Source organism: Phyllostomus hastatus, unplaced genomic scaffold (assembly GCF_019186645.2).
Source record: "Phyllostomus hastatus isolate PE091 unplaced genomic scaffold, TTU_PhHast_1.1 phas_contig_551, whole genome shotgun sequence".
Taxonomy (NCBI): Eukaryota; Metazoa; Chordata; class Mammalia; order Chiroptera; family Phyllostomidae; genus Phyllostomus; species Phyllostomus hastatus.
The window spans coordinates 7957116-7972271 of NW_025333909.1; positions in this window are offsets into that span (position 1 = coordinate 7957116).

A 15156-nucleotide genomic window follows, 5' to 3' on the forward strand; every position below is an offset into this window, starting at 1 on the left:
TAGAAGTATTTCATAAAAAGAAAAAAAAACAAAAACTTCCTTGAAGAGAAAAAAATAGCCGCAATACCAGTCTGTTCAGTAACTAACACCCCTCCCAACCAGGTGGCTACATGCCATGCTAATTAATCCATTGCTCAATCTTAATTATAGCTCTTTTTCAGAAGGTAGATTAGTAGTGGAAGTGTTACAATTATTCATTAATATATACTTTACATGTAATTTATTTAACCTGCCTATGCCCCAAAATGATTCGAGGAGCCAGATTGTTTATACTCACTGGAGCAAAGAAATGGGAATTAAATAAATGACTCATATTAATAGAACTTAAATTATCCATAGATGCCACCCATCCTCTTTGCTTTGAATACATCAAATTTGTAATAACCAGCTGGTTGCCTTCACAGTACTCCACCTCTAGCAACCTCAGTCCCCTCTTTTCCCAGTCCCCTCCCACTTCTGCCTTCCCACTTCCTTCTGTCTGCATTGCGTGTTCAGGCTCCCTCAGCCCCCTTGCACCCTCTCCATCCCCTTAATCCACTCTTGCTCCCAGACAATATACTCTTACTCGCTCGCTCGTTTGTACTGTCTCCTTACTACCTCAACATTTTCTCACCAGACCCAGATCCTAGCTCGTTGTCACCTTCTCACTCCTCTATGTCTTTCCTGATCTCCTGCCCTGAAGCCATTATGCTCTAGGTGCTTATCTGATTTTAGGGCCACTCGTCAACTACCTTGTTAATATTACTTTGATTACCAGCTATTGGCTACCACCATGCCCTCTGAACACTTCCACCTGCCTTCTAGCATGTCTTTTCATTGTCTGCAGGTAAACTTATTCCAAAGTGGTCATCTTACTGCACATGTTAAACTCTAATTACTCACCTGTCTTGGCATATGGGCCATCATGCTTTTGACTGAGTTCCCATTTTCACGTGTTCTGATTTCTATTATCCTTACAACATGATATAATATAAATATGGGATGCTAGAACAGCTGAGTATGCCTAATAAACGGATAGGAGAATTACAGAACATATTTTATGTTAAATAATCAAATTTCCAATTTTATTAAGGTGGTAGAAAGACCAACAGGCATGCTTTTATATAAGAAATTTGAAAAACTATGTATCACATCTCCTGGTAAGACTATTTCTAAACACATTTCTCCTTCAGTGACCGGGATGGAGAACTTGTGGTAGCTAAACTATGGAAAGAATAAAGATCATCAATACTTTATGAAAAATAAATAAGAATTTTGGCACAGAGGACTGAGGGTTTAGGGGTCAGAGAAAATATTCTGTATAGTATTATAATGATAATCATGTCATTATACTTTTTTCTAAACTTGTAGAATCTACAACACCAGAGTGAACTCTAAGATAAACTGGTGACTTTGGATAGTTATTATGTGTCAATGTAGATTCATCCTTGATACAAAAACTGAACCACTGTTGATAATAGAGAAGGTTATGCAGGTGTATGGGCAGGGGGCATACAGAAAATCTCTCTATCTTCCTATTTTCTTGTAAACCTGAAACTGCAGTGAAAAAATAAAAATCTTATTTTAAGCCAGGCGGTGAAAGACAAATACCATATGATCTCACCTTTAACAGGGACCTAAACAACAAAACAAAGAAACAAGCAAAATATAACCAAAGACACTGAAATAGAGAACAGGCTGACAGTGTCCAGAGGGGAGGGAATTTCAGGGGAAAATGGGAAGGGTTTACAGGAACAAGTATAAAGGACACGTGGACAAAAATGGGTGGGTCAAATGGGAGGGAGGTGGGGAAGGCTGGGTGGGTGGGCTGGGATGGGAGTAAAAGACAAAAAACTATACTTGAACAATGATTAAAATAAAATTAAAAAAAAAAAACAACTTGGGGCCACACTCTCTTTAAACCCTTGGAAGTGTAGTGGTTATAAAATTTCTAGTGAATACATTGTGCAATATTGACCTCCAGTGACCTGAGTCAGTACAGTACTTGTAGTCAGTAAAAACTTTAATTCTGCCATTGGCAAATAAGTAGGGACCATCAGACCATTATGCCTACGTGATGGCCTACCCATAACTATCATCTGCTGTTGGCAAAGGGCATTCTTAATTCAGTTACCAACCGGTAGTATGTTTTTCTTCCTAGCATGCTGATTCTATCTGTTACTACCCAGAGATTTCAGGCAGTTGTTATTTTTATAATCTCTACACAAATGACTAGATAGGTGCATGGAGTCTTTATAATTTGTCTATTCAGTCCTCTGCATCTCTGTTAACTCCTCAAATAATGATACTTATCAGTCCTAATTGTCTTACTCTGATATGGCTATCCATCTACTCAGGCCTGAATTAATGTCACCCATTTCTTTTCATCTGAACTATAGAAAGAGAACAATGCACTATTGATCTCAACTTGATTAGAACCAGCACTAAAACCTTTATCAAAAGCACAGGGCTCTGCTTAGATTAGACTATCTCCCTCTACCATAGAAGCTAATATGCTTGCAATTTAAAAGCAGATTACTTTTACTTTTCAACTTGTACTTCTAAAACTAATCTGCATTTTGAATTATATGCCTAATGAATAAATTAGAGTTAGATCCATTGTATATGGTGTGTCCCATTTACTTGATTTACAAATATTCATTCATCATGATACATATCCAATGTTGTTTTCAGAGATAAGTATCAAGCTTCCAGAAAAATATTTAATCAACCTGACCTTATAACCATTACAGAAATGAACTTTGTATATCACTGACACATGTTCTCATAGTTCTTTTTTTTTTTTTTCAGTCCTTGGGAAAGAGCTTGTTTCTAGCTAAAATATTTATACTTGTTTTCTGCTTTAGTCTCTCTTAGAAATAAATGGATAAAATAACTAAGGATAACTTGTAGGAAAAAATCATGAGTAAAGTATCATAATATAAAACGTATTTACATTGCCAGTACTATTCCCCACTGGGCTTGAGTAGTCAGTACCACAGTGAAATGCAGTGCTGCCAGGAGGCAACTCTCAGTTCCTTCAACCGTCAACCATTCCCTGTCAGAATCTCCAAAATGGTTTTGTTCTAAAACAGATTTTGGGGGTGAAGAAGGCGGGAACTCCTGGAATAAATAAAGCATAAACTCTTGTCCCCAAAGGCTGGGAGTCTTTAAAGCCAGAATAGCTCACTCAGTGCATATTATATCAAAGAAATGCCTTGACCACACTGCTGCCGGAAATATTTGGCTACAAACTCCTGTCAACCAACTATTCCATTTGGGAAATTCCCCCATTGTAACATTTGGTCCAGAATCAGCTGCTCTTTCTGCAAAAACCTCAGTCAAACCTCAGCTGATATCTCTACCAGCAGCCCCCCACCCATCCTTTTGATTTAACTTTCTACCCATTTCCCCAGCTAAAACCTTATTGCCACAGAAGACTCCTTTACTATTTGTTCCCTCCATAGCTAATCTCTATCAATCCTAATCTCTAACCTACTACTTTTGATTATGCAAGTGTGTTATCCTTTTTATAGACCCAGCCTGAGACCAACTCCACAGGGAAGATCCCAGCCCTCACCCTGGAGGCAAGCCTGTCTCATCCACACTTATTCTGTGTAGAAATAGAAATTAGCTGCCAACAGCTAATTTCTTTGTGTTGGCTACATGGTTATGAGATCTTCCTTTCACAGTGTGTCAAGTGTGCATAAGAAAGAAATCCACAAGAGTTTCACTTCAATTCTTTTCTGCTAACCTGAGCCTTGCCATCATAATTGATACTCATTAGCTCCTACTGGGCAGTGCTGTGTCAGTTTGACAGTAGTAAATTTTATTAAAGCTATGTTACCACAGCACTATTCTTGGCAATGGTGTTTAAAAATATTTATATTGAGATATCTCACTAACTATTGTGAAGCTAAAGTACAATAATCCATGTGTAAAAGTTTTGCAAAATAGAGTATTATAGAACTGCAAGGGATTACAATACCATTTAATTAGTTAGTTTTGTTTCAATGTATCATCTTTAAAACTGGCCTTCGTAGTCATTCTGAATATCTGACTTTGTAATTGGAAATTTAATAATGTGTAGTATACTATGAAATCTGCAAATTTTTATCTTCATGTAGTTGAAGCCACAAATTTATTTTCTAATTACATTGTTATTAAGAGACATCATAAAGTTGTTCTTGATGGAGACTATATTACCTCTTGATTCTCCTCTCTGAAGTTTATATATATATATGGTTGGCCAAAAAGTCCATTTAGTTTCTTCCATAAAATAAAAGACACACTTTTCATTTTCACCAATAACTTTATTGATTTGGATATTTTGAGTATGTCGGCTATCTTCCACATGGTAGAACATTGATTATTCTCAATTACTGTCTTTATTTTATTGTTACCAACTTCAACTCATCTACCCAACCATGGAACAGAGTCCAGTGAGAAATCTCCAGCACAAAAGTTTGCAAACCACTTTTGACACATTTAATCAGCTACAGCACCTTCTCCACACACTGTACAAATCTTTTTTTTTTGCATTTCAGTTGTGTTTTTACCTTTACCTTTCATAATGTGCTGGAAATGTCACTTATCTTCTTCCATGTTCAATATTAAAAGGGCTACATCAAAATCCACCAACTTTGATATTTTTTAATGCATATGACATGACAGCTGTCACAATATGATCTAACAAAATTGTTTCAAATGAAGTTAAAGACAATTAAGCACTACTAGAGCCATCTTACTGAAAAAAACTGCACGAACTTTTTGGCCATATATATATTTTTTTGGCTAAAGATTTTTTTTTCATTCTGAAGAGAAACCAAAGGGTTTTAGCATATATATATATATAAATTGAGAGTAAATATTTAATATATAAAGTACATAGAATCTATCTATACCTGGTATTGTGCATATTATTCACCAATGTATGTATTCATTCATTCTTCTATCAATCCAACAAATACTTCCTAAGCATCTACAGGCAGTCTACTAGGTAATGGTGATAGTAAAGTGAACAAAATATAGCAGCTCATGTCAACAAGAAGTCTAATAAATTTAATGTGAAGTCCTGGATGGGAACCTAGGACAAAAAAAATATATATCAGGTAAAAACTAAGGAATCTGAATAAAGTATGGACTTTAATTAGCAGTTATGTATCAATCATTAGTGTTAAATATACCTATTTATATAAAATGTTAACAGTACAGTAAATTAGTGCCAGCTATATGGGAAATACATACTATCACCACAACTTTTCTGGAAATCTAAAACTGTTTCAGAACAAAAAGTTCACTAGAAAAGAAAAGCTGAGTGGGAAAAGAATACTGAAGAATGGATAAATGCATATTTCTGTGATAAATTTTATAATCTAAATATACACAAGGCAATTAAGAGAATATAAAAAGGGTGCAAAAATCAGTGTTGTGGCAATCAGTGGGTGGACTGATTGACAGATGTTGTGCGAGTTTCTAGGATATGTCTGAAAGGAAAAAAAGGGAATTTGTTTGACTTGGTTTGCACATGCCCCATGGATGCAGGGAGAGAGGAAGTTTAGTAGAGACAAAGATATTCCAGGCAAAGGAAACAGTTATGTGTGAAGTCCTGAGGCATGAGAAAGCCTGTTGCTTTGGGGCAACCAAATAGGGTGACTTTGTGTTGGAGCAAAAGTAACTTTGTGTGTGAACTCTGACATGCATGATGCATAATGTTTCTGGAAAATATGGATTCATGATGCCATCATTTATTCATCCATTGAATTTGCCCTGATAGTTTGACCATCTTCTTTTATAAGTCACCTGTTTTACCCTTTCCCTGTATTCTTCCACCCACATGTAACTATCCTGGTAGTTCAATGATGGAAATCAGCAATACTTAGCACTTGATAGACAAATTATTTCCTCAAAGACAAATGGTCATTTCCAAGAATGCAACAAATGAAAGGTGGGTTTGGAGCTGGACTGACTTTTGATGGATGCCAGAACTAAAGATTACAGATTTCATAAGGAAAAAACCTACTATAAATGTTTATGCCAGAGTGCTTATGCCAAACATTCAAGTGGATAATCCATTTTAGAATGTGTCTGAATGATTATAAAATATCTTTCGGGTTTACTATATATAATTTTAGGTTCTTCCCTAATGTACCCTTTAGGTTCCCTCATAACTTTCTGACCCTTCCCCAGTCTTCTATGATGCCTACTCTTTCTATGAGGACCTATAAAATATAGACATTTTTCCTTTCATCCCCCCATCCCATCAATCATCCTATAGCTTCAGTCATCCTGTTACAAACTGATAACTCCTAGATCATTGTCTTTAGTCAGATTACTTTCCTGGACTCTAAATATAAATTGTGAATAGCTGCTAAACATTTTTGCATGAAATTCCTCAGTCACCTCAAATTCAATGTGTCAAAAACCAAAGTCATTATTTCTTCCCTCATAAAGATTCTACTATTGGTATTTTTTGCTTACCTTTGTTAATGTATCATCTTGTACACAGTAATTTGTGCTAGAAACATTGTCATTATCTTTAGCTCCTACATTTTTCTCATTTCCCACATCCAATTGAAAAATTTGGACAGTTTTGCACAAATAATACCATTATATCTTTTTTCCAGAAAATATTCAATGGACCTTGAGTGTATGTAAAACAAACTCCAAACTCCATCCAATGATCTATAAGGCTCTATACATCTCTCCTGCCTCATATTACTACTAAATTCTGGGAAGACTGATTATTTTCCACCCTTTTTTCCTTATGCCTTATATTTCACCTAGAAATCCATGAATACCCAATGTGATGACTCTTTCCTTTCCTTAGGAAAGCTTTTTCTGACTCCACCCCTTCCAGTGCATTAGAATCTCCTGTCTGGTATTTTCAAGGCATTCTATTTTCCTTTTATGTCACTTATTAATATCAGAACTTACTATGAAATAGGTGATATTTGTGTCTCTACTTAAGAGGTAAGGAATCTTCACAATGTTAAATAATTTGTCCTAGTTCACACAACTAACAAGTAATGGAACCTGGGTTCAAATCCTAACAATCCAACTGGTAGCCAGTGCTCTGAACCACCATATTACACCTCATCCACACTGTGGAGGATGATAAATATCTGTCTTGTTTGATGCTGTATCTTCAACAGCTAAGTTGGTTCCTGGCACATACAAGGTGCTCGGTAAATATTTGTGAAAAAATTAATGTATATATGAAGAATCCCTTAGAGCTGTTTTCTCCATTCCCCCTTTTACTGGTTCCAGTTCAGTCACTCATCATATCTCATATGGAGTCTTTCAGGACCTTCCAAGTAGACTCCTTAACTTGCCTTTTGGACCTACACTGGGAGTCTAGCTGATAAGGCCTCTGAGACTTTTCCCTTTTCATCTCTCTGGCTCTTCACACATATCCTTCCCTTGCAGATGTGCTGCGAGGAGACCAAGATATTTCCTGACCTTCAGAAGTGCACAATTTAATGTGGAGGACACACTAATATGTCTGTAAAATATTATTAAAAAGTAGATTGTATACTGTCAGTATGAAAATGAAAATATTTTTCTTACTAGAGTATGGGAAAATCAAAGAAGGCCTTTTAGAACTTAAGATTTGAGTTGGACTTTGACAAAAGGATCTTTCTAACATGTATAACTGATCATGTCATCTCCTGGCTTAAAAACTTTCAATGACTGTCCATCAATTTAGAATTAAATCTAAACTTAGTAGCATACAAGACTTTCTATGAACTGGTACCTGTATAATTCTCTAGCCTCGCCTTCTGATAAATCCCCATTTATACCTTATATTTCCCTAACTATGCCACATTGCCTAAGCTAATGTGTCTTTGTATAAACCATTTCTGTATCTCTCTATTCCCCTCCTTATCCAAGTAACCCAAGTTTCTCTCATAGTCTAATATAAGCAACCCCTTTCTCTCTGAAATCTTCTTAAGTCAGCAGATTAGGTCAAATTCCTCTCCTTTTTTTTTCTAGTAACATCACATACCTTTACATCATAGCATTTACAGTCTGTATACATACATTGATTGTGAGATTATTTTATTACAGTCTGATTCTTCCACTAAAAATATAAGCTATAAAATGGCAGAGCCATGTCTGCTTTTTCTCACAGTGTATAACTCCATCATACATCACAGCTCCTGGCATAGAGTAAATGCTCAGTAAATAACTTGGATGAATAAATATGGATCCCTTATGCCACCTCTTTATTTTGTACATATCTCTTACATTGTGCTTATCTGTGATTATCTGTGTACATACCTATTTCTCTGATTAGCTTCAAAGCGAAAAAGCTTTGATGAAATTACATACATGATATAAATGGAAGCACCAAAGAAAAGCTTCAGAGATTTTCATATTTTTCTGTAAATGAGGAAAATTGGGCCCATTTATAAAAATGTGCCCCAAATCATAGAGATAGTAAATATTGTAAATTGGATTTCAAATAAAACTTCATAATATAATAGATGCATTTGTAAATGGTGGCATCTATTCGCTGACAACTGCTTTAATGACTGCTCTATTTACGTATCTTTTTTCTCATCAACAAGTAGTAGGGTGATATAGCATCTGATGAACTTGGATTTAAAGTATTCCTTGTACCATGTATTAGCTATGTCATCTTAGGAAAGATACTTTAAGCTCTTTTAACTTCCAGTTCCTCAATTTTTAAACTTACGTCAGCAAACATGTATAAAAATGCCTACATTTTAACCTATGCACCCCAGTGTTCATAGAAGTACAATTTATAATAGCCAAGGGCTGGAAGCAACATAAGTGCCCATCAGTAACCAAGTCAATCAAAAAACAGTGGTACAGTTACACAACAGAACACTATATAGCAGAAAAAAAGAAGGAGCTCCTACCCTTTTCGACAGCATGGATGGAACTGGAGAGCATTACGCTAAACGAAATAAGCCATGTGATGAAAGACAAATACCATATGATCTCACTTTTAACAGGAACCTAAACAACAAAACAAACAAGCAAGCAAAGTACAACCAGATACATTGAGGAGGGGAAAGTAACCAGAGAGGAGGGGAAGAGGGATAAAAGGGGAGGGGTCATCAAGGAACATGTATAAAGGACACATGGACAAAGCCAAAGGGGGAAGGTTCAAGGGTGGGAGGTGGGGATGGGTGGGGCAGTGGTCCATGGTGGGGTGAAAATAGAGACAACTGTACTTGAACAACAATTTAAAAAATATCTACATTTGGGTGGGCGAGGAAATGAGACTGGAGGATGACATGTTAATGGTTAATTATTACAAATGTATGTCTAGCCTGTCACTAATTTATATTGATCACACTGTACCAGAATTCAGATATTTGTGTGATCTGTTTTCATGATTATACAAACATCCTTAATTTCAAAATCCTAAATTTGTTGAATCTACAACTTGTTCCATAGTCATATTATCTGGATTGATTTGCTTTTCTGCTTTCCTGATTTGAAAGAAATGATGATAAATTAATTACCTTGCATTTTCTATTGCTCTAAATTACTGTTCAACAATAAATGACTATGGTTGCCTTGTTTTTGCTCACAGTTGCAACTAACTGATTTTGGAGTAAAGGTGCATGCATATAGTAGAACAAAGACACACTAACTATTCAGCCACCACTGTTTGTAGGCACTTGTTAGTATGCTCTATAGTATTTGACTTACTGCTATCTAAAATTTTAATTTTAGACCCTTTTTCTCTCATTATACATTTTTGGTACAATTCCAGAGCAGTAACTACAAGAGACATCTTAGAACCTCTGTCATCTTTATCTCCTTTCCTAATAAGCTTATTCTCACAAGGATAATTTAGAATTGCCATTTGTCTTCAAACAATGCATTTCTTATCAGGAATCAGTACATTATACATTGCATAAATTAGCACCATTGCAGTCAATGTTCAGACGCACATAACCAGTACAGAAGTTGAGAACTGAGGCAGTTTCCTGAACAAATTTTACATTTGTAAATATTTAACATCAATACGCTTACTAGATTTCAAGCGAAACTCACATTTTGCTTAAAACATTTAGGTACTATAATTGAGGTCAAAGGAGTCAACTTTTTGTAAGTCATGTGTATAACTGTTCCACTTCACTTTGGGTGAAGCAAGGAGTTAAGGGAAATTTTCACTGACAATTTCCGTGAGAAAAATAGTCAGAAAACCAGGGTTGAATATCTTTAAGCCCAAACAAGTTGGTAATTGCATAAAACTACCAATTGTTTGGTTATCAAGTCTTGGTGCATTTAGATAGAGCCATGGTGAAATTGGAATTAAGACAAAATAAACATCCCTTTAGCATGCCCACCACAGTGCTCAATCATATATATTCAATGAGTTAGCATGTTTAAAATTATTTTCTTTAATTTCCCATTTTATTTCTTGAAACAAGTTTATGCTATGAGAATTTATGTCAGTAGAGAATAAAAAATGAGCTGAGGGGCAGCTAAGCAGCTAACTTAATCTCACCCAATTGTCACAGACATGTTTTTTAGACATGGAGAAAAATTCTAGATAAAAGTAAGAACTAGAATAATTTGAAAGACTAGAAATGTGATGATTATATGGAAATAGTTTCACATATATCATTTTTATGTTGCTAGAACACAGCATAGGAAGTCAGGATAAACAAATGACAAATTAGTAGGTACACTGAGAACTTGATAAAGAGGTTGGTGTTAAATATTTACAAATGTAAAAGAGGTCTGGGAAATCTTAAAGTCTATGGAACTGTTTAAAAACATACCTGAGGGAAAAATGCTATAAAAATTATAATGAAAAACAAAATGGATATTTAGGAATCCAATTTTCCTCTTTGAATTGTTGATACCAAGGTGAATGAACTTTATTTCACAGACTTCGACTACTTAAAAGGCTTTCCAAGAATCTATTAATAGACCCATTTTGCCATAGAGCCAATCTGCAATAGTCATTTTACAAAGTTAGCTTTTTGCCCTACTCAGATAAATCTCAGAGGAAAAAAAATTATTTATAATTACTTTTAAAGAGTTCTACATTTTCTGTACTGTAAAGTGAGGAGAGGTGTTACATAAAAACAAAGTTCTAACTTGCTCCACTATAATTAAAGCTCATCTCTCCTCTGGTCTGACTTGAGTGGATTATGTTGAACAGCTGCCTGATCCACCCCTTTTACTTCTCATATGATATCTTTCCAAATATTTGAAGACTTTTTGGCAAGCTAACACTTCAGTTCTCTTAGGCTTCATTTATAGGAGGAATTTTTTTACATCTTTCAAAGGAATCACTTTGCCATTCTTACCTTTGCCTTTCTCTAAATACTCCACACCTTATTTAAGACATAGATACTGAAACAATATATTATTGCACATGAAAGACATGATAAAAACCTAACTAATACAAAATGTCCCCTTCCCTTCTTAATGCTATTAATATATCTATATCTATATCTTTCTATGAGGTAATAGTCACCATTTTCAACCACATATGACATCATATTGATGGCATTATTGATCTATGACTTCCACAGTCTCAAGGCAATTATTTGCTATACTTACACATAACCAATCCAGGCAGGACCATCTTGTACTCATTTCTGTAATTTGGTATTCCTCCCTAAGCGACTTTACCTTTAATAGACTTTATCTTGTTTATTTTTACTCACTTTGGCCTTGTAATATTTGTTTAGAATCCCATTTTTCCCACTTCCCCAATCTCCTATACCCACAAAGGCAGAAATTTTTTGACTGTATGAGTTTTATAGAGAAAGTCTCAGTATGACACCGCTATTTAGTAGATCTGCACACAGTCATAATGCTAAGACAGTCAACATTTCCCACTCCTTTGCCCCTTAGTCACAGTTTAATAAAATCCAAAACTTTATTTCTAGATGCTCTTACCTGATTCTCCCGTCTCTGGTGATGTTCGAAGAATGGAAAGCAACAGTACAGGCTTAAATTGGAGTTGGCCCTATGGCCAGACACTCTATGATGTATCCTTCTAGAACTCATTGCACCTCCAAGTGGACTCTGTCTATAAGTGTGTTCCCCCTGGAGTACAGCCTAAAAAAAAAAAAAAACAAAAAACAAAACATGTGACTCAGGGTGGAACAGTGGTGGGGCTGGGAAACATGGCAATTCAATACATGGGAAGGGGGAGGGGATGGAGTGGGGAAGAAGTTCCCAAAATAGTAGATCTCACCTTAACCCTTGCTCTCTGGAGACGAAGAAAGGAGTTTATGCTGGGAATAATAATAATAATAATAATAATAATAATAATAATAATAATAAATGCAACTCTTTAGGTTAATTGTTCTCTTAGACAAGAGGAAGAGAATGAAGAAGAAAAGCCCCTTGGTAGGGGTGACCAAGCCTAGGCTTTACATATCTTTCAGGCATGGAAGGAGAAAATAGGCTGAGTTATTCCCTTTTCCTCTATTTTCTTCTGGGATCTCCACATATTCTTTCTCACTTAAATTCCTGGCATTCCCATCTCAGAACTGTTTCTATCCTCGGGCAGTTCCTGACATAAATATACCCTTCTACCTCAGCCCAGACCTTCTTGGCCACCAGCCAACTGGCCATGTCCCTTCTATCAATAATTAGATTGTGCCTAATTATACAGCATTTAGATGCTACAAATATCAACATGAGTAATTAACTTGGACTGTGAACCCAATTGACAGCATCTACTATGCCATTAACATTTAATATATATTAAGTTATAATAAACCAGTGTACTATTATGTCAATGTAAGTTTCTGGTGAAACAAAATAGATTATAGCAAGGATTAAGGATTTGGGGAGATTAAAGTATTTATCAATTGAAAAGATACTTCACACTTCAGTTTCTCTGGTAGATGTAGGTAGTTATTTTGCAATTTAAAGCACTTGGATTTATGTGGACAAAGGACAGCTGGAGTCTGACATTGAAATTTTACTTATTTATAATTTCTACACCACCACCTTCTAAAAAGGATTCAAGGCAGCTGACATTTAATTGGAGATGTGCTATTGTCAATTATTGTTGAAGTATTTCATTCAAATATTTTATAAAGATTCTATATATTTGCACCAATCTTGTTTTTATTTAAACACCCCCAAATAACTAGGTTGAAAAACAGGTTTTATCCTTTTATTTTATTATTATATTTAATAATCCTAACATGAGGATATACTTACTGATTTCAGAGAGAGAGAGAGAAAGAGAGAGAAATATCAATTGATTGGCTGCCTCCTGTATGCACCCCAACTGGAGATCAAACCTATATATATATATATGCCCTGATGAGGGATTGGACCCACAATCTTTTGGTGTATGAGATGATGCTCCAACCAACTGACCACCTGGCCAGGGTGGTTTTATCCTTTTAATGAGAACATTTACTAATGATGAGGACAGCACAGTATATTACTGTAAAGGACAGATCTTTATTCTAAGGAATGAATAGGTAACAGAACATTTTTCTCCATCAAACTAATGTTTCTCTATCTTCATCCTTTTAAAATCTTTTCAGTAATGTACTGTAATAAAAAAAGATAGAATTGGCCCCATTAGAAGTAAATATTGGGACTAATACCTGACATTGTCTTTTTATTTCTCATTCTTCAAAGGCACCCTTTGAAACATTGCTTCACATTAGCTTTTAGAATCAATTACCAAGATCACCAAGTTCTTGACTGTCAGTGACCCCAGACTGAATTAATAGTTGTCTATAAGGGTTGTAGCTGATGTGAATAAAAACAATGAAAATAGCATCTGTAAATAAGAGTGTTTAGGTTTAAAGAAGAAGAAATGCAAAAAGAAAAGGAAACAAATCTAGGCTAGTCAATGAGCTAGATGTTTTATATAAGTTACCTCATTAAATCCTCAATATACACAAAATAGATAATATCATCCCCATTTTTCAGCTAAGAAAACTGAAGCTCAATTAAGTGCCCACAGTGAATTAGTGGCATAACTCATACTGAAATTAAATTCTGAACCCAAAGGCTGTGCTTTTTTCACTACTCACCAATCTGGTAAAGGGAGAACATACTGAAAAATGAGGAACAGAAACAAAAGCTAATTTCCAACAGAGTGACTACTCATTCTTTTCCCCAACAATAAAACAAAATAATATAGCTTCTCTAGTTAGTTCCAAAATATATTTACACGTTCTTCTAAATAAATTATGTTTATAAAAATTGATGTATGAATAACAAGTCCAAAAGAACCTAAGCACCCCAATATTCATAGCAGCACCATTTACAATAGCCAAGTGCTGGAAGCAACCTAAGTGCCCATCAGTCAATGAGTGGATCAAAAAACTGTGGTCCATTTACACAATGGAATACTATGCAGCAGAGAGAAAGAAGGAGCTCCTACCCTTTGCGAGAGCATGGATGGAGCTGGAGAGCATTTTGCTAAGTGAAATAAGCCAGGCGGTGAAAGAGAAATACCATGTAAGTGGAACCTAATCAACAAAACAAACAAGCAACCAAAACACAACCAGAGACATTGAAATTAAGAACAAACTGACAGTGACCAGAAGGGAGTGGGGAGGGGACAATGGGGGAAAGTGGAAAGGGTTTTCAGGAACATGTATAAAGGACCCATGGACAAAACCAAAGGGGGGGTAGGATCAAGGGCAGGGAGTGGGGATGGCTGTGGTGGGGGGGAGTGGTGGGGGGGAAAATGGAGACAACTGTACTTGAACAACAATAAAAAAGTTTAAAAAATTGATGCAGATTCTTGCTTTTCTGAATTCAGGAAATAACAAAAATAAATGCTAAGGATTAAGACTTAGAGTTGTTATTTCTAAGCATTAAATACCGTTAGTATTCCAAGCTCCCAAACTTAACCTGTGTGTTTATAATCTAATCATTTACTGCCATATAAACTCTTGGGGATGCATTCCAGAAGTCATGTTTAAAAATTGTCGGGGTATATTATTAATGATTAAGAATGAGCTGACATGGATGTAACATTGATATTCTAGCATTGATGTACAATCAACTAAAGGTCTTTATTGGCTCTGTACATTAGGTGACGATTTGGTGATGAAGTAGAAGATTTCACATGTAGAACACACATGTAATAATTAAACATTTTAATTTTTAACAACTTTCTGGAAGTATAGGTATACCCAACTTTGAAAACAACTATTACGTAATCCTATTGCTCCGTATGGC